Source organism: Poecile atricapillus, chromosome 3 (assembly GCF_030490865.1).
Source record: "Poecile atricapillus isolate bPoeAtr1 chromosome 3, bPoeAtr1.hap1, whole genome shotgun sequence".
NCBI lineage: Eukaryota > Metazoa > Chordata > Aves > Passeriformes > Paridae > Poecile > Poecile atricapillus.
The window spans coordinates 67,712,717-67,734,700 of record NC_081251.1 but is presented as its reverse complement, the minus strand read 5'-3'; the positions used below and the strand labels follow the sequence as shown (position 1 = coordinate 67,734,700).

Here is a 21,984-nt window from a genome sequence, read left to right as displayed (position 1 = left end):
CGAAAAAATACAGATGTTTGAAGTCAGACTTGCATGCTTAAATATGGCTAATTCATACATGTCTTGTCTGCAGTCACCAAAGATCTTAATTGTCAAGGGTTATCTGAAATTGCAAACCACGGTGTATGAACTATAAGCATAGCTACACGTAGAGAAACCCACAATCTTGCCTAGCTTTGGAAATTTGATGTCAGGCATGCCACTGAGCTTAACTAATCAATTGTTTCCTATGTGGCATATGGTGACCTGTCTCAGTTGTGCTTTATTTTAATTCAAATCTAAACATACTTGTCAACCTGAATCCATCTTAGGGTAGCACCGAAGGATTGTTGGCATCACCACATGACACCTTAGGTTCAACTGTGCCTGTTAACTTTCTCATCCAGTTACACCTGTTAATGGAACATCTCATCTTCTTGTCATGCCCTGGAAGATTTCACTACATTTTTGTTCACCTGACAACTCTTGCTTTGGTAAACTAAAATACAAACATTTTATTGTTGATAAGGAATTAGTTACTAACATAAACACTGAATTGTCTCTTTGCCTTCTCTCTCCACAGATGAGTCTGTCACTGGAGATGAATGTGTTTGAATGAGGTGTAAAGCAAACTCTGAAGGCAATAATTGCGCTCTTTTCTAGATGGCAATAGGCTGCCAGAACATCCTAAGAATACAACATGGGAACCTAATTTTTATTGTAACAGCAGTTCTTCAAGTCAGAAGTATTCAAAAGGGTCAGGCCATGAAGGATGACAAAGAAAAAGCTTACATGGAGGAAGCAGACAACAAAGAACATTTCATGTTTCCAGCTGGGTTCCAGTGGCAGCAACCACCCTCACTTCCAGAGGGAGTCCCTGAATCAAAATGTGATTTTACCGTGGATAGAGTTTTGTTCATGTAAGCAGAACAAACGGAGGTCTTCTGAAATACCTGCCAGCAAAGCCTAACATAGGCTTAGTATCTTTACAGAAAAAAGAGATTTTCACAATTGCTTACACATAAAGCTAAGGGTTCCTATCCTTCCTACCCTACCAGCAACGTTGGTTCCTAGCAGGAAAACTAAGTTATTTTGGGATCCCACAAGCTATATGTTTATCCAAGTGAAATAATCAAGAATAGCTTTTTAGGGAAGAGAGGAACTTAAACAAAGACAAACCCTTTTATCCCAAGAAGTAATAAAATATGAGTAAGTTCATCTAGCAAGTACAACAGCAATGATCTTTGGACAAAAAGTTGGTACAAGATTTTAAATCTTCAAAAGTACAACAGATGGGCAGAGCACAGCGTTTAACATGAACTGGTTTGTTTAAATTTTATAAGATTAATATTCATAAAGCTTAAGGTAGCCATACTTGTGAAAATATTCAATTTCAGTCGGTGGACACATATTCCTCCTTCAGAGTAAAGGAATTAGAGAAAAACAACTTAGAATATTTTAATAATACTACATGAGAGAATTGCTTCTGGGCTGGACATTCTTTTAATCACTGGACTTCACTGTGTCACACCCATCTGGTGCAGAAGAAAAAAGTTATATCTGAAATACCTATATCTGGAATAGTCAGTTTTGCTTACGAACTGCAGCAGAGTAATTTGAAATGTAGGATGAATGGTACAAAGAGAAGATATGTTGACTATCTTACCCAGTGCAACACTTCTAAATCACAAAAAAATTATTTAAAGCATTAATTATATTTCACAACTATACTTTTAATTCCTTCTATAAAGGAAGAATGTTTTTTATTAGTTGGTAACTATTAAAAAATATTACTGTGTAATTCAATAGAACTTTTTACACTGAATTTAGTAGCTCTACTCTGAAATCTGTGTCTCTGTTCATATGTCTAAGTAATTAAACAACTTAGTACACAGAGTTCTCTGTTCCTTAATTACTATAATGTATGGTGAGATATGCCCTGTATTTACAGACTGTTTATCAATTTGCATAATTTTAATTAGATAGTAGTGAAATGATTAAAATATACAAAAACAGAAAGAAAGATGCAATTTTAATGTGCTATTTAGCTAAGAAAAAGTGTAGAGGAAGGATCAGGAAGTGCTTGCATTTCAAAACAGACATAGAAACAGCATAGAAAGCAGGACCTGTAGTTAGTGAATAGTGCGAAGGATTTTTGGTGAAAGTATTTGTTGAAGTATCTGGTTCCCCACGAGCTGATTCGGCTCTGCAACACCTTTATCCATAGACTGAAACAGACAAGAAATGTCTCAATCTTGTTAAATTCTCAGTCAAGTTGTTCAAGTTACCTTCAAATTGCCATTGGTGGGTACGAGATGAATACACTCGTATTCAGTGTACTCAGTCTGTCCTCTGGTGAGAAAACTTTTTTATGGTTATTGAGCACTTCAAGACATTCCTCTTTATTGTGCTTAGCTGGTCGCTCCTGCCAGCTTTGCAGTCTGGTTTTCTTTACAAATTCAGCAGCAAATATACACTACTAAATATTGCATTTATTAGCTTAAGCCTTTATACTGCCTGCCAACTTCGTTTTTATTTTATGTAAGTTATTTCTGCTACAGAAAACTCCATTTAGCTCACTGGAAAAAGCTCTTTACTTATATGGTCCCTTCAGGACTGTAAGTGGGGAAAGCCACTTTCACAGCTCCAGCTCCCCTCGGTGGCTGCTTCTCCCAGCAGAGAGAGGCACTTGAGCTTAGCCCAGGAGCGCTGCCAACGATGACAAGGTGAAAAGCACGAGACTGTTTTCTTTGGGGGGCAGTCTGTGGGGGCAGGAGTGGCCAAAGGCAATGTCTTCCTGGTGTGCCGGGCAGAGAGCTGTACGGTGCTCTGTGCCACCCTTGCAGCACAACACGCTCCTCTGAATTTGCTGTTGCAGGGCCACAGGAGGGGTTTCTGGATGTGCGCAATTCTCTGCTCTGTGCACACGCCTATGACTGCAGAAGCACGCATCCAAACAGGCAGAAACACCCACACTCTGGAAGGCTGCAGGGGCTGTGTAAATTTTCTGGCTCCTGTTTGTTTGCCTCGCAGCACAATTGTCGGAACTGCAGAGCGAGAAGAGCTGTGAGGTGTGGGCTGTTGGATGGCGTGAGCTGGGCCTGTGCCTGGCTGCAGGCTCAGCCTTTTGATAAAACAAATCAGCTATTTTTTGTACATGAACTTTACTTAGATTGTGTTTTAATCTTAAATACTCTTAAAAGTCTCTCTAATACAAATATGGATGAAATCACAAAACTGCCCCTTGAAGTCACCTCAACCACCTATTCTCATCATAGAAGCAAAATGGAAAATTAGGTAGATCTGGCTTAAATCCAAAATACCAATCTGCATATGCTACATAAACCCAGCTGCTCCACCAAAGGACCCCCATTTTATGACCTTTGAGACAGCTAACCACATGGAGGGCAACAAACTATACCATTTACTTCTTATGCTTATTTTTTTAAAACGTGTTTGCTTTGGCATTATTTTAAATTACTAGAAGAATATACTATACAGTAAAGCAACCTCCCAGTGCAGCAGGCTCATACCTTAAGACTAAACTGATACGCAGATAGGAATGAAGAAAATGAAATTCTTTTGGGTAACCAGTTGAAGAGTGTTTACTCTTACTTTCCACACTCTCACTTATTTTTTTTTTTTTTTAAACTAAGAAATGGACATTACTCACTGCAGCAATCCAAACCATAGGGAAAAGTGAGTATTATAACTTGTGGCTCCAAAACCCCTGAATTGCCATATTTAGACAAAATGATCCTAAAGGAATTCTCCACCTCAGAAGAAAATTTCAGAATGATGGGCTCTGCAGCATCTTGCTGTTTTGGGGGGTGCCACGCAGAGGCTGCTCCTCAGCGCTGCTCCTGGATGAAGCCACAGGGAGCCCTGGGGGGCCCTTGAGGAGAGGTGAGGCAGGCTGGAGGCAGCACAGGGCGGCTGCAGACCAGCAGAACCGTGGGCTTGCCGGGCTCACACCCGCGATGGGAGAACACCACACTGAGCTGCGCTGCTCCCACGGCTGTGAGAACATGATGGCTGTCCCAGACACAGCAAACTCATTTCCTGCAACTGTGCAGGGAGGTCCTGAGTCTCAATTGTATGCAGCTGAGTTACAGCACATACCTACTTCTCCAGAGTTTAAATGGAAATAGATGTGTGTCACTGTGGTTAGATGTGACGTACGAAGGGGCGAGGGTCTCTGCTTGATCTGCTTCTCATTGCTGTAGTGCCAACCAGCGCTCTGATGGCTACACTAGAAATGATCTCCCCTGGAATGTTCAACTACAGCTTAGCAAAACATTTTCTGGCACAATTGATTTGCCTTACAAACTTGAAATTTTCAGCCTGGCTCTTGAAGGAGGAAAAGGACAGTTCGGGGAGAATGGATGAGACATTGGTGTGCTGGGCTCGGATGTCTTTCCAGTGGCAGCAGGGCTACTGCCACTCAGGAGTCTCAGCCCAGGGCAGGTCCCTTGATCCGAGCCAGACCCGGGGTGGCGTGCTGCAGCCACACTCTGCAATGGAGCACCTTGCTCAAGTTTGTTAATGGAAAGCAGAGATGTTGGAGAAATTCTAACAGAGACACCAACCAGGCAGAAATATATTAAAAATCAAAACTGATGGAAAAGTGAAGTTGCAATTTGTCCCACAGTATCTACCAACTTTTTCTGAAATACCACGAATCCCTGTTATCAATCTCTTTACCACTAGTTACTCCCCTCTCAATTATTCACACCAACAAAATATGGTGTAAGTTTTAATGAGATGTAGATAAAAATTACACCCTCCTGTGCATGCTTGGGACAGTTATGCCAGGCTCACAGCAATGTTTGCCGTGTTTTACATTTCTGTTCTGAATTATTGTGGTGCTTTGCTGACACAGAACAACTCCCAACTCCAGGGGATTAGGAGAACTCTCGCACACTGGCACACAGCCGTTTCCTATCTCCTGAAGGTCAGGTATGGATCTCTCTGAAAGAGCAGCTCTCCAGAGGTCACGGAAACTCCCAGAACTTCAGAGATCTGCAATACTAGGAAATGGTATGTCCTATTATTTATCAAACAGGGATCTTGGGAACAGATACACCAGACTGTAATTAGCCTGGACACTGTAAAATTATTTCTGTCAGTAACAGAACTGAGACAGAAATAGTCTTTCCTCTTTCTTACCACTACAATGAATAAAGAAAATGAAAGAAAGAATAGTCTCCCTGTAAACCTTATATAATTCATTACTTATATTAACATAGACAAAACGCAGGAAGCTCTGATAATGATAAGGTGGCACAGAAAAATGGAGGGATGCCAAAACAGAGTTTAACCAGGAAGAGTTCAAAGAGATGATCTGAAAGACATGCAATCAAACAACTGCTAATGTTCAAGGATGTAAACACCAAGGAGGCATGACATAAAATCACAGTGAGGAAGAAAGATGAAGAAAAAAGAAAATAAAAGTTAGTGATAAGCGATAAATGTAAGGAGTACCTTGGGCTGATATGGCCATAAATAATGAACATCTTCCTACACTATGTGAGTAACATATATTTATGTTAATATTAAATGACAATAAAATTTAATATATAAATATTAAATTATGCTTAATATTGCAGAGGTCAGCACTGCACTGGTCTGGCTGTCAACTTGCCACTGCAACAGCGATACAAATTCAATAGTGCTCTTACATACTACCTTAGCTGCTAAAAGCTAAATCATTTATTATATCGCATCATATCACTATTATGAAACATTTGCCATACAACACAGCCAGCAAAGCAAATATATAACTTTATCTAGCTGCCACTTTCTGAAGGCTCTTCTCCAACCAGTAAGTAGTATAATGAAATCTCTAAACACTCCTCCTGGAAATGTCACAGTGCTGTGCCTTTGCTCCTACCAGTTCAGAGCTGTGGATCCAACAACATGGATTTCCAGCTGCATGGGACACTTCAACCAACTCCTGTACCACATATTGCCTCTGATGCTGTCCTCCTCCTGGAAATATGCTGTATCTCACACAAGATCAGATAACAAATCTCAGCAGGATCTCCTAAGAGACTCCTTTATTTGCTGCATTTTAATGTTGTATTCCCAGTTCAGCTAGGTTAACACAGAAAAAAAAGAAAAGTTGAAAAATAAACCACACTAGTAGAATGAAAAGGCAGATTCTTATGAGAATGTGGTCAGGTACTTTTATAGCCATTAAGCAACTTTTAAGTTGAACTAGACAGAGCTGGATGTGCCAAAACCGAAGTCATCTGCAGAGGAAATGCCAGGATTGTCTAGTTTGAGTTGCCGAAACAACTGCTATGGTTGCAGCTCATATGCTGCAATTTCTAATGTGTATTTTATAGCTGTGTAAGAGTTATAGAATGAATCCAGTCAAATCTGGATCTGACAAAACCACAATTTAAAAATAGGTTCTTACAGATGGCTTGTGAACAGTGCTGCATAGTAGGTTATGCAGATACTAACATTACCACTTTTTTTCAGACAGAAGAGAGAGTTGCAGTGACCAAGACAAATTTCAGCAGCGCTTATGAGCAGGAAAAGCTTCACCACAGCTATGTAATGCAGAAAATCTGCAGAGATAGAGCCCAGGACTTGAGAACCTTGAGCAGGCGTCTTGCCTTTGTACTTCGAATCATAGTAGGCTGCTATCTCTGATTTTTGTCCACAAAAAGGAAATGATGAAGAGGCGTGCTGTGCAAGCTAAGATGTCCAAGAGGGATGGAGAGAGGTGGAGGTATCTTTATTTCCATATATAGTATTGGTAAGTGAAACACTGGCACATAGCATCCAGTTTTTCAACCACATCCTAAATCAGAAAAAGTATGAAAACAGCCTCAGAATGAACACTGGGGCTGAAAGGGACACTTTGAGGAAAGATGATAAATTCGTTCTGGTCAGCTTACCAAAAAAAGATGATTGAGAGGTGACTTGTTTACAGCATCTGCATATTTTCATGGTGAGAAAACTATGGGTACTTGGGTTGGAAGCAGGAACCAGACAAACGCAGACTGAAAGTATGGCACTGCTTTCTTGAAGTGGTGAAGGTGATTAATACAAAACAAACACAGTTCATTTGCTATCACTTGATAATTCTGCATCAATGATGGATAATTTAATGAACTCCAGATACTGGTCTCTACGCAGAAGAGACAGTGTGGCCTGTAGCACACAGGAAGCCAAGCTCAATGACCCAATGATCCATTAAAGTCTTTCAGACTTTCTTTCGAATGTCAGCTTCCAAGTCAGAAGCACCAGATGCAAAAGCCTTTTTGTCACTGCATTTCAGATACCTCAGTGTGAATGTCTTTTTCTGGAAGATGTCTGAACACCCAATTTGCTACGTTTTCCACTTCTTGACTGTTCAAACCTAGTGGTCACCACCCTGTAGTATCAGGCCTTGCAGGAATGGGACATAATCCTGTATTTTTTTAAAAAATGTCGAGACCATGGCCTTAAAATTTGTTTATTCTAAATGCAGCCTCTTAGACTTTTAGCCTCTTAGACTTAAGTCTTCCAAGAGCATACATATGACTGCTTATTTCTTTATTTAACTACTGAAATTAAAAATGAATGCAAAAATACTAACTAGTATGCAAGTAATGTCCAGTAATAAAACTTATGAACTGCCAAGGTAAAATCACAACTGATAGGAGATCCAGGACTGGCAAGATTCATGTTACTGTATGAAAACTGCTATTAAAATGGGGGGGAAAAAAGGTGCTATTGATTCTTTTCTCCCTTGTGAGAAAGTTGCCAGTTCCAAGAAGATTTTCTCCTGACCATGTCTGCACACAGACAACTGAAAGCCCCAAAATGGTTTTATTCCTTATTATTTCAAGTTACAGGCAGTCAAGAGAAAATTGTCTCTTTTGCCCTTAGGTTCTTTTGTGTATAATGAGTGACCGAAGGCAGCCAGGGGCCGAGGCACTGCTGAAGAAGGAAGAATGCTACCAGAGCAGAAACAACACACTGTTCCTTTCAAGTTCACCCCCTCCTGGCCCAAAGCCCGACTACCTTGGCTAGCTGCCAGGAGATCGGGACAAAGGCTTCCTCCTCTGGCCAAAACTGAGGAAAAGGGTCTGTTGTTTAACACAGGCAGACTTGTTTCAGCAAGAGAAAAAAAATAAAAGGAAGGGGAATTATATTAACTAGAAGCCCTGGGAGAGGAGAGTAATCTTGTAGTGTGGCTAATGCAATTCTCACCCTATGCTTTTCCTGAAGAGGGAACATCTTGATTTTCTACTGCCCAGGCTAGAAGGCAAAGTACAATGTCCCAGCAGGGCTAAGCCATAAGACTGCCAGTGTCTTCACATCCCCTGAGATCACTATGAACCAGAAACAAGAATGCATCTTTCCTCCTTCCAGGAAGCTCCAGGCAACCCACTCTGGCCTCCATGCCTTAACTAATAGGCTCACGTGAAGGGCAAGTGTCCTCACTCACAAAAAGAGTAATTCCTACGCACCTAGCAGACCTCCAAGAATCTGACAGATAGATAAGCCAAACATTTAGCTATCTCAGGACTTCACAGTGACCAAAGCTCTTGCTGGATTTCCACAAATGCATTAAACCTAAGTCAAGGTGAATTCATGCCTGGACTTTTCACTGCCTCTGGTACAGAGCCTGCAGCCATGTCTGCAATGAGGAACCTGGGACACTTAGGATTTACTGCAATTTGAATCTGTCCTGGAAATCACGGAGGCAGATGCTGTTGCAGAAGTTACAGATACACTGGCTCTTCATGCCAACCTCAGAACATCTTCAGCAGCACAGCCACAGGTAAGGGATAGAGGCTTGGAAAAAGCAGAAGAAATTCCCTAGGTCTGGTGTGACCTGTTTGATCCCAAACACCAAAGCACTCCCTCAGAGGCTGTATCACAGGATGTAGTATCTCAGTGACTTGTGGCAGGAGACTTCCCTTGGCAATTCTTTATATGCATAAGAGCTTTTGGAAGCATGCCCCAGTTCAAGGATAAGTGTGATTTTAATCTGTTTGGGTTTATATAAACGAATACAGAACATTTTGGGGTGCTTGGAAGCTGTTCAAACACCGTCAAGATTTACACATGCACATACTTGCTCTATATTCCAGGCATTGTATTTTCTTCCAGAAGGAGAGTGAAAATAGCATTTCTGATATACTTACAGGACTAAGATCTTTGAAGATAAAAGCTTCCCTATGCACTCCATGCACCTTTACCAGCCAGCAGCCAAGAGAGCTGCCTCTGTAGTAACTCTCACCTGTTTTCAGTGACTGACACGATCAGCACACCTTGCTTGTGTGTCAGCACCGAGAACAATCCATTGAGGAAACAGGGCTTGCCCAATGATCTTTCTAAATTCAATTCCCATTTAACATTAATGTACAGACAGGGAAGAGATAAATGGGCACATTGTTCTGCCATCTATCACCTTGTTTATAGGAAGTATATTCTCGGTAGCCTTAACTCTACTGCTTGTTAAAGGACTTAGCTAACACTCTGAAAGCACAGATGAATCCAAATGAGAGACTTATGTGGTAAGAAAACCCATTGCTCCTGCACTTAATCCTGTAAATTGTCTTATGTCTGCAGTATTTCAACCAGTAGTTTCATGCCAGTGTTGGACTGGCTAGTATCAAAGTTTCCAGGATAGTCTGCACATTAGTTTAATGACAATACTAGACCTGACATAATGACTACTGTGCTTCAAAGTTAAACTGCACAAACCTTTCCCTAGTGATTAACAAAACAGGAGATAAAATGAGCTGCTGTCTTTTTCCATGTCAGTATTTATGGGGACTCATAAATGTTAACACCTCTGAATAAGAATAAAATGAGACAGAAACCAGGAAGGATGTGACAGCAATTAGGAAAAGCTTTACAAGATAAATCAATTTTGGAAGGGAGTGAGGTTACTAAAAGGAACACCATGCGTGCTTTTGTTGAACACCTAGACTTTTGTTGAAGAACACTGCAATTTTCCACAACACAATCTTCAGGAGTGGTGGAATAAAGACATTCAACATTACTCACAACACGTGCAATGTTAAAAGTTGTATCAAGATAAAGAGAAAAACCTTTTGAGGCAGGTTAGCCATAGTCAGCAGTCAAGCATCCATGTAGGCATTTGCTCTCTCCTGCTGCTTCCACAATGGGAGGATGGAGAGAACAGGAAAAACAAAAGCAAGAAAACTGGTGGGTAGAGATAAGAACAGTTTAATGTAGAGAAGGTGGGTAGGGAGGGAGTGATACAAATGACATCCCTTCCCCATTCCCCAGTCAGTGCATATGCAATGGCCATCCTAGAAGCTGAAGATCCCACTCAGTAAGAATGTTACTGAACATGTTGTTATATGGTATCAACTATCTCTTTGATCAGCTGGGGTCAGTTGTCCTGGCTGTGTCCTCTCCCAACCTCTTGTCCATCCCCAGCCTACTGACCAAAGAGCAAAGTGACAAGGAGAGAAGGCACTGACGCTGTGTGAGTTCTTTGGGTTTGACTCGAACTCAAAGGTCCCTTCCAACCTAGTAATTCTATGATTCTGTGATTATAAGTAAACTTAACTTACCTGACAACACAACACAACACGAAAATATCATTAAGAACCAAAAGTCAACATTTCAGTGCCCGATTTCAAAACCTATTCCTCTAAACAATGAATCTGAGCCTGAATCTACAAAATCCTATTCAATTTCCTAAGCTTACTAGAAGAATATTTTTTTCAATACAGAATATTTTAATGAAGTTCTGTGGAAAACATGATGAAAAAGTTATCTGAGAGAATAGCACATTCAGGGTTTCCATAGTAAGAAAAACAACGAAAAAATAAACAATCAAGCCAACTTTAGAAAGGCCTGCCCAAAAAAATAAAAAATTCACATCTGGGAGGCTCAGTGTACATTTGTGTAGAAGGGACATTGGCCACATTGATGTGTGTATGCACTCACATAACAGCAGGGCTCTGAGGAACATGTTTTCACCCAGGCTCTGTGCTCAGTGGGTGACCAATGCACACAATCAGGTTTTGTCTTAGAATCATATCATCATTAAGGTTGGAAAAGACCTCCAAGCTCACTGGGTTCACCCTTTGACTGAACTCACCATGTCAACTAAATCATAGCACTAAGTGCCATATTCAGTCTTTCCTTGAACACTTCCAGGGATGGTGACTCTATCACTTCCCTGGGAAGTTTCTTCCAATGCTCAAACACACTTTCAGTGAAGAAAATTTTCTGATGTCCAACCTGAACGGACCCTGGTGCAACTTAAGGTCATTTCCTCTTGTCGTGTCGCTGGTTCCCTGGCAGAAGAGACTGACCTGGCTACAGCCTCCTTCCAGGCAGATGTAGTGAGTGGTAAGGTCTTCTCCAAGCCTTCTTTTCTCCAGCTTAAACAAGCCCAGCTCCCTCAGCTGCTCCTCCTACGACTTACTCTCTAAACCTTTCACCAGCTCTGCTGCCCTTCTCTGGGCACTCTCCAGTGCCCTTCTTGCAATGAGGGGCCCAGAACTGGACACAACACTCGAGGTGTGGTCTCAGCAATGCCAAGTTCAGGGGGACGATCCCTGCCCTGCTCCTGCTGGCCACACTGTGTCTGATACAGGCCAGGATGCCACTGGCCTTCTTGCCCACCTGGGCACACACTGGCTCATGTTCACTTGGCTGCTGCACTCTCAGTTCCTTCTCTGCTGGGCCACTTTCCAGCCAAAAAAACCTATTGGGGAGGTTGTCCTCTGCAACCGAGTGTGCAGCTTTGGGAGGGACACACATGGAGCTATTGAAGGAGGAAGGGGACATCTGGCCTAACCAGTCAAAACAGCAGAATCAGTCCTGGCAGCCGGTGGGGACAGATGCTGCAGCTGGATTGCCTTCACATCCAGTCTTGGTGCTGAATACGTGGGTCCCAGAACCTTATTCAATGCCTGGATACTGCCAAATTCATCAGTAAACCCATAGTGCTGGGAGTATGAAATTGTGACTCTGAGTCTTTAAAAACACATTCCTCACAGGCTGCTCCAGTATGTCCAGTAACTGTGGCCATCAGCTTCTAAACAAATAAAGTAACCTGGGCACATCACGTTCAGCTGAAACTTCATCCATCTGCTTGCCATAGTGGCTGACAGCATTCTGGCACATTCCCAGAGCATTTAATTTTATTAAGTACATTTATTGAAGAAACAAAAACCCTTAAACTGAGCAAATATAGAGTCCTCATAAATATAACTAGTCTTTGGGTTTTTTTTCGTTTTGTTTGAGTAACAGTGGGAAATGAAAAACTGTAAGGCTAAAGGAAGTGAAGGGACTATTTATGTAGCATGGGAAAAATTAAACAGAGATTCAACACTTTAAAGTGGGTGACATCTGTTTATCAAAATACTTGTGTTGTATCTTTTGCTTTTTGTCTTTTCCTGCTAAAACTCAGAAATGGGGATGGCAGTGCTAGATTCGACCTTTGATTTTAGCAGCAATCTGGGCAAGTTCTGCCACTATCTCAAAATCAAAATATTGGTCTGGCAGTGCCAATTGCTAATAAAATATACTGATGTATCATGCGCCATTTGTTCTCTAAATTACTCACATGTGTATACAGTATGAAAAGATGTGTGGGACTAGGACTTTTTCCCTCTTTGCACATGAGATACAAAGTGGCTATGCACTTAACTTTTTGTTATTTTTGAAAGAGCGGGATGCACAACAAGATGTGGTCTGAACTGGTAACCGAAGCAGTCTGTGAACTGAACAGTTGAATTAAGACCATTGACTTCTACAAGTAGCTTGCAAAAACATGCACCAAGGAAAATAATTTTCAGTCCCAAAGGTTCTGCTTTGAATCAAAGTGGTTAAAATAGGCTAAATAAGGTGTTCTGCAAATGCACAAAGTACTGGGGCCTGCCAGGGATCCACTACCATATTCCACCAGCAGCAGAAGGCAATGCCAAGTAAATTCTGAAATTTAATATACAGACAGATATGTCTTGCTGTTTCACTGTTCTTCTGCTAGTAAAAGTTCAAGATGAAATGGGCTGACAATCTTTGGTAAGCTGTTTACTAAAGTGTAAGACAACGGACTGAACTTTCCTGCAATCAACCACTTGCATTGGCATGTATGCACCAAATAGGCAAAGTTGTACAAGATGCAATTTGTTCTTGTAATAAGAGCTAAAACCAGCTGACTACAAAAAGGGTTTGCTTTCCTCCAAGAGCTGTTCTTGGTATATCTGGATGAATATAAATATGTGCATCAGGATGTCTGTATATGTATGCCCATCATAATAATGTGTTTCTTTCAAGGGCTTAGTCTAAGAGCGCTCATCTCATCCCTTTTTACTTCGCTCAATGGAGAGAACAATTTGCCATTTGCAAACAAAACAATCTTAACACAAGAAATCTGTTTCATTGCACTTAAGAAGAGTACACACGCTCCATGCCTAGCATCTCACCCGGTCATTACAAAAAATCAATTAATTGGTTTGACACACAAAGTCATGAACTAGACTAAGTACCCAAATTCAGGAAAGAATACGAACTCTTCAAAATGCTATTTGGTATCTAGGATTCCATACCGATGTCCTGACTCTAATAGCTTTTAATTGCCATCACCAACATCCCAAATTTACCACTGAGCTTAATACTTACTGATTTAAATTAAGAATAGGAATAGATAGGTTAAGAATCTACAGAGAAAAAAACCCCACACCTGAAATATCCACAGATCCTGAAATAATAACCCTAAGGAAGATGTGGAAAACATCTGATACTTCTGTGGTGAAACTGGACAAACATTAGCCCCTATGAATCAGGATTCAGTGCAGAAAAACAGATTGAGGACTTCTCAAACACTGAAACGTAAACTGTGAAAGGCCAGAGAACATATCTCACATGTGCTAATCCAAAAATATTGGAGAGAATACAGAGGAGGCAACTAGTGAAATTGCATCACTGCCAAAATACCTGAGCAGGTTTGTTCAAACATCATCCCTCAATCCCAGTTGGTCCTGCCATGCTTCACCCTCTTCAAGATCCCAGCATAGTTTTACTATCCAAAATCCTTCCCCAGGTTTCCCATCTCCAGCAGTTCATTCGCTCTCTAGTAGCTGCTTTGGTCACCATACAGAGGTTTCTTGAGAGTTTACTAGAATAGATCTTCCTCTTCATTCCCCTCCTTTGCTCTTGATAAGAGAGTTCTGGGCTTCTGCTGGGTTTCTGTGCCCCACAGGGAACTAAGGGCATAGACTTTGTTCCTGGAATCACTGCAGACAAATACAGTGGGGTGCTAAAAAAACCCCAAGTGAAGCCCACAAAAAAACCCCAAACAATTCCACCAAAACTTAAATCAAATAGCACTCCATGATGCACAGATCTGTCTATTGGATAGGCAAGGAAAACACTAAAAAGGATGACATAAACTTTGTTTTTATATGCATACCTCATACTTGCTCCTACAAACACTACTGCATGTCAACTCCTAGCCAGCATCCCTCTCTACCCTACGATGTACCAGCACACAGCACAAGTCAGGGGTATTTCTGCTGATGAACTCCACTCAGGGCACCAAACAACCTCCAGAGAGAAAAACAGCCAATTACGTCTCTTGACTGATCATGCAGAGAGCTCCGTTTCCTCAATACATAATTTAAGCACTGACATTAAATAATGCCAATACCAGAAGTAAAGCAGATTTATCAGCTGTCTGAAGACTCTTCAAGGATGATTCATGGCTACTGTGAAATTGGCAGTGCACTCATGGAACAGTAGGAAGTGGAAGAAAACTTAAAAGATAAAAATAAGGCTCTGATACCCAGAAAATATTTAGTGGTATATAGGATAAAACAGAGTTTTTGGTGAATATTTTCATTCAATGTTTTAAATAAATTTGCTTTGACTATGCTGTCACTTCTGTCATGCCCAATTTCCACTAGCTTTTTGAAGATGTATATTATGTATCAGTCACCCGTTAATTCCACACTCTCATTTTATGTAACAGAAAAAGAATCTGTTGGTGCCCAAGCAATAAAACTCCAAACCTGGTAACATCCTAAAAGCCACAAGCACACAGCTCTGCAAAGCACCGTGGGCTCTGGCCGACTGTACACACCTGTGGCTCCCTGCATGCACCAAACTCTGCTGCAGCAACATCTGTGTCCCTGTCTTCCCTTCACACAGGCCCAACACAACCACTGGGCTCTCCCAGTAACTTGTGCTGCACTTCTTTCTAGTGAGAAAGAAGCAAAACCTGAAAGAGCCAACTCTTTCTGTTCTCTTTTCTTTGCCAAATCCAACAGTACTCTTTATCAATCTCCTTTTCCCTCTTCCACTCCACAAATACCAAGAAATCAAATAACGTAGCTGATGAATTGGAAATGAATGGAAGCAGTCAAGAAGCAGGAGAAGCAGAGACAAAACAAGCACACAGTTTCTGCTCTAAGCCCTACATTTACATGCTCTGCTACACTGAAGGGGCGATACCCATAATGACTTACAGGTACACATGTATCCCAAGAACAGCAATACATCACACTGTAACACAACTTCACAGGCCCTTCAAAATTCAGTTGAAAGGAACAAAATGGAAGAAGACAAACCTCATTCAAAATTTGCATTACACAAAAGGTATTACATAGAATCATATTGCAAAAGGCACAATAAGCTGTATTATTTTATCATTAATCTGTCAGAACACAATAAATTAGTTTTTTTCCTGTGCTGGATGCATAGAGCTGAACAATTCCATAGTTATAGGGAAGCAGCTCAGAAAAAATTGCCATGAGGAAAGCAAACTGATGGTGAAGAAAGTATTTCAGGGCCTGAGAACAGAGCAGGAGTGCTTGAGTGGGCAGACAACAGAGGATGTTCCAGACTTTCAGCAAACAGCAGAGCAGGGAGGGATGAGTAAATGCTGGTATTTACTTGCTGTTTTAACTTAAGCAATTGGAGGAAGATAACAATTTAAGACACTGCCCCCTGGATAGCTTTGGTATTTCTCCCAAGTCTCCAATTATTATATTTTTCTCTCTCTTCAATATTCTTGTTTCCCCTGAGTATGCACTGACCAGCAACTTGCATTCCCTGGAAATCCTCTCACTAGCTATCTGGAAAGAAATTCATGCTAGAGTGCATAACTCTTTTAACATGTAGATGTCTTTAAAACTACAAGTCATCTTCGGAAAGCAAATTGCACAGAGATGCATAAAGAATTCCTCCAAGACTTATTTTGGAGGCAAGTGAATTCAGCCAACTCACCAGCATCAACAGTAATTTCAATTCAGTAAGCATGTTTGGCATTCTCAAAACTTTTGCCCAAACCACACAACCTCTTTGCACGTGCACGTCTTCTAAAAATACTTTTTCTTGGTCTGTTTTTAAGCTCACTTTTTGCCCTCGGCCTATATGATAAAAATTTTCTGGGTGAGCCCTGGAGAACTGAACAGACCAAACACTAATTCTCATATGGAATTTATTTAGAGGGGGAGAAAAAAACTCCCTTAAGTTGAGTAGTTACGTTATTTTGAACTGGTTTTATATTTTATGTGTATATAGTGGAGCTGGAATTTCAAGGCTGTCTTTTGTTTGCATTCATCATGAAACATTTGTTATATGAGCTGCTGCTACTGCTACCAAAACAGCTGCTGCTCACTGCTAGAAAACCAGAGGCCAACTCAACAGTTCCTTCTTTCTCTGGTAAGGCTAGCTAGAAGATGAGGCCTGGTGTGTCTGCAGGAAATTATCTTTCTTTGGTTTCACTGTCAGCCTTGCCACCTTTTGCTTGCCCAGAATGCAAACTTGAAAGAGAACGGATAAATCAGAACAAGAGCAGGCATGTTCTGATGCTCCTGAATCACCTGCCATTAAACACAAATCAGAACTACAGCTGTGTGAACTCCCTCCTTTGCAGCGAGGGCAGCACCTCAAATGTGAATGCCTTTCCTTCAGCTGCTCTTGCAATTCAGCTGGGATTTAACCCTTCTGTCCTGTATCATCATTTTCTGCCATCTGGGAAAACTGAGTCATTACTTGATCTAGCTTCACACAAAAATTTCTTCTGTAGGAAACTGCTTCCCTGTACAGAGAAAAATGCCAACCCACCTGATAATCTGTGCACTTTTGTACCAAGCTCCACATGGATCAGGACCCAGAGCATCTGAGGACTGCAACTGAGTGCTGAGGACAGACCTTCTCAGCTGCTCACAAGCTGAACTTTAATGCTCTGCTTTGTTATGATTAGTAAACCACTTCAGGGTTTTTTTTTTTGTTGCTTCCTGGTAACATCGTATCAGCATTGACCTCTCTTACCTCAGTCATATCTTTTTAAGAGAACATTTATCCCAGGCTGGAGCACAGCCCCCGCAAGAGTTCCCTGTTTTTTTAAAGCAAGGGGGCACTATCAAACAATGAATGCCTACCTCTTCCACCGGCTTTATCCTGCAAGAGAACATTCTTTTTCCTATCCTGACAAACGGCTTTCTTAAAGAGCTTTTGAACAGAGATCTTGCTGAAATTCACACCTGTACCATCTCATATCCCAGTGCTTGCTGAGTCCTTAAAGGAAATAGTTTATTTTAGAGGTTTTACAAATGCCATACTGACTTTTCCCAACTGTCTATTAATCACATCCTCTACTACAGTTACTCCTGGTATGTAAATTTGATTCTTTCATTTGTAGCTGTCTAGGTGACAACTGCAGCCCTCTAAAAGCTTGGGAGTGATCTTAACTATTCTTCCAAAATAGCTGCTGATTGAATCAGGGAACACACCACAGAGTTGGCAATTTCAGTTTCTGAATCTGAATACTAGCTCTCATAGCAGCATCCCTAACACTGCCAAGAAGTAAAGACAGCTGTGGAATAAAAAATGCCACACCCTAACACTTACCCGGATTACAGATGGCATCTGCAAGGAACTGAGAAGGTATTCAAATGGCATGCAAATAGTACAAAACAAAATAGAAGATTTATAAAGTGTAGTAACAATTGTGGAAATGTTGGAGATAGACAAAAACAGAAAACTGGAGAGAAGACAGCAATAAAAGAACACAACAGGAATGCAGTTTGGAAGGGGAGGAAACTGGGACGATGAGCCTAGAGAGCAACAGAGGGGAGGATGCTCTTTCATGCTAGATTTGAAAATTTACGATTCTACTCCAAGAACATAGAAAAAGAAGAAAAATGGAATTTTAGCTGTATTTAGTAAACCCTATTTTCTCACTATAGCTTCTTGCAGAGTAAGTTTTCAAGGGGTACAGATCAAAAAGGCCGGGAAATCCCAACAAGGAAAGGAAGTAGGGAACATAACTCCAAGACTCTTGGAAGAGCAAGGGGTCAGCTCTCCAGCATCATAAACTGCCTTCAGGGCAGGTAAAGCAAAAGGGTTCACAGGAAGGAGGACAGGCATGGTGTGAAGCTGTGTTCAAGTGAGGAGTGATGGCTGGGAGACACACTAGCTGAGAGTACCAGCTGTGTAGCAGCTGAGAGCCACACTGCAAACATTTACTTCATTTTAATTCTTACAATTTTGTCATCAAGAGCTGACCCTTGCACTTTGCTGAAATTCCTGTTACTATTTTTTCCCCTTCTTTTCTAATAGTAGCAAATGTTCTTCAGATGATTTCAGAGCGCAATAAACTCTATCCTCTGGGAGCAAGTGATCCCTTCACAGATGTAGCCTGGGGATGTCTCTTCCCTGAGACTGTCTCCCTGCCACTTCTCCCAGCTGCTCAATGTCTCCCTCTCCCTGACTCTCTTCTCAGTCACCTAGCCCCGATGCAGTTGGAAAAACCCTTTTGGTGTTAGCTTTGATGCCTTTCACAAGTTGCATGCCAGAAAGTGCTTTGCTGTAATTTCACACCTAAGTTCTCCAAATTTATGCTATCGCATGTTTTCCTAATTTTAATTATTACAACATTTTAATTACAAGAGCAGCTAATTTGCATCACTGTAAAAACTTGATATTAAATTGCAACATTTATGTGAAAATCCAAGTAATTCCTAAGGGATGACTCCTTGTCTCTATTGTACAATAATTACAGTTACAAGTGTTTTAACAACTAAATTTCTTTTCTATAGCTACCTTACCCTTAATGTTTTTCAAAACGTTTCTGAGGCATCAAAGATACTGGCTCATGGTACTTCCATGGTTCTTGCAAGATGCCTTGGGGATAAGAATAATCATTTTAACCTGCAGCACATTCTACCACTGATACAGTGATTTAGTCTGAGAAAAAAAGGACAATGACTTTATTTCAAGACTGAAAATAAGATTATGCTCCTAAAAGCTAAGTGAATAGTCAGCTCTGTGATCTGTTTCATATTACTCCTGTATCTTCAACACCAAATATGCTTTGTTTTCAATTAAGAGGTGTTTCTCCTCAAACACTGGCCTTGAAAATATACTGTGGGACACAATGATAATTGAGCTAAATTCTCAATTGTTTTGGTCCTATTATTAATAGAATTTTTTTATATTCCAGCCTCAGCCACCTTGTGCAGCTTGCTTGTTTCCATGTAGGTGAAATGAAGAATTGTTCACCTGGGAACAGAAGCAGGCCTGTTAACTGGGATTTAATGGCTTCTTCTGTATGCCTTCTGCTGCCTGGACAGAGGCCAAAGTTGTCAAAGAAACAATCTGCATAATCTGTTACTGCTGTAATTTTAGTTTAAATGCTATTTTTAAAGCAGAAGCAGTAACTGAGGTTTAGCTGAAATGCAGTAGCATTGTGATTTTATTTACTAAGTTACTCAAGAAGGAATGAACTGTCATTGCAGGCTTTAACTGCCTGTCATTAAATTGTTTGTGGTATATTGTCATCAGTAACCCTGGATTATTTATGAGATATCACTAATGCTGTATCCAAATGGAGATTTCCTTCTGTGCTAGAGCTTTAACAAAGCTGGTTATCCACGGGTTTTCCATTTTGTGATACTAGGAACAGGAAATATTCAAAAGATGCTTTGGGCAATCAACCTCAGATGAGCAGCAGGAGCACACTTATAAACCATAACATCTTTAGTGACTGATATGCTCACTAGATAAATATGGCTGTTGCTTGGAAGATATCAGCACCAAGCCTTCAATCTCCTGACATGCACCAAAAAAACATACGTGAATTCATGATGTGTGAGATGTAAGGTTGTTTGACTGGTCCCTTAGGATTTAGAACATAAATAAGTTTTGTTTTTACCGCAACACAGTATGAAACTACATCTTTGTGGGTTTAATCCAAAACCAGACAACCCATGGTAGATCTGATGAAAGGAAGCTGAATGAAAGTGACATGAATAGGTGGGATGAAATGCAAAATCTGTAGGCTGAAGTCCTGGAATTGTACTAAAAGACAAAGATGATGCATAGGTGCATAGGTGATAGGTGGTCTCAGTCTTCATAATCCTACAGATATACAGAAACTTTAGCAAGGGGAAACTCTGTTAATGATAGGGAAGTTCAGATGAGCATGCAAAAAAGTAAAATTTGTTTGGCTTCTGATAAAAACTCTGCCATTTGACAGGAAAGAGAAATATGAAAAAGGTGGAGGATAGAAATAGGGAAAAGGTAGCAGATTGCAGAGCACAAGCTCAGTATAGGCATGTATTATAGCTCAAAGAAAGGGAAGATTAAGTAATTCTACAAAACATACTCATCATGTATCTACAATACATTGCAGTTTGTCAGAGCCAGTCTATGAGCTCATGTGTCCAGAAACTTTACTAGAAAAGGAACATTAGATCCAGGATTTTTCAAACAATGTTTTAAGGGAAAATGGACTTCACTTTCCACTACAACTGATTCTGAGCAGAGCCTTTACAAGTTCAACTCCCATGAAAACCCAAGCCTAAAATAAGGATTTAAAATCAGTGCTGTAATTATCAAGAGAAACTTCTTTGCCATAATCAGTGGCGAGATCTGGAAGGCAGCCAACATCTTTGAACACCAGAAGCACTGGGAAGGGGAACCATGGATCAACAGTAGCCTCACTCCTCATTTCTCTGGTTCATGAATCAAGCCCAAAATCCTGGCCTGCCAATAGGAATTATGTAAATTTCTCACCTGATCTAAATGATTGTTGCTGGTGCAGCAGCACTTACCAAGTCAACCACTTGCTCTTGACTTCAAGAGAAAGCAGAGCCATAGCAATGTGCTTGGCAAATGGACATGTAAATCCCACTTCCCTGTACTGTAGGCTCATGGAGCAGATTCACCCAGACCAAGTGTCAGTGTTGTGTCAGGGTGTCAGCTGCCTCACTTTTCATCTCAAAATGCCATTCATTTGGGGCCACGAGATATATTTATAGGCAACTTCTCTGCTGTGTAACTATGCACATACGAGCTAACTCAATCTAACAAGTACATGCTAGCAAGGAAGAGTAAAAAGATAGGACTTGGGCCTGGATGTACACAGGCTCCATGTGGGTTGGAAAGCCATACCAAACTTGCCACACCTTTACTCCTGATCACATTTTAGCAATGAGACTATCTTGGTTTATCTATTGGTGCCACAGTTATGGTTTTCATTCCACACACGTATTATCTGGAGTGGCTTCACCTTCCTCAGCAGAACAAGAACCACAGCTTTTATAAGCTGTCAAGTTTTGCTTCAGAACTCACCACAGAGCAGTTTTGCTTCTGAGAAAATCTTCCAAAGACCTAGTGGTTCTTTTGAAAAACACAGTCATGAGAAAGCCCAGAAGTGCTCAAATCCTTCCAAGAGCTCCTATTCTTAAAACTGCTTAGCTTATTCACAATAAGATTTCAAACAACAAAATAACATATTTTTCTTTATGGGACTGAAGAAGAAAGGGTACCTTCAATGACTATCCTTATCACTCATTGGTGTATCCACTAACTTCAAGGCATCCTGGATCAGGCAGTCTGGTTTTGTCCCTGCTCCCCAGACCTTGCATTTTCATGGCCGAAGAGCTAGATAATAAATCTACAGCTTTTGATAGTACCTTCAGTTTTATAAAACAAACCAAGGAACAGATCAGTTGTGCAGAATGTCCTAGATGCTATCGACCTAATAAAAAAATA

General features: G+C 40.8%; 1 protein-coding gene across 2 annotated transcripts in view; it reads right to left on the bottom strand.

The window, feature by feature from the left end:
- UST (uronyl 2-sulfotransferase) overlaps positions 1–21,984 on the bottom strand; it is a 156,260-nt gene that overhangs the window by 4,989 nt on the left and 129,287 nt on the right. The window lies entirely within an intron of this gene.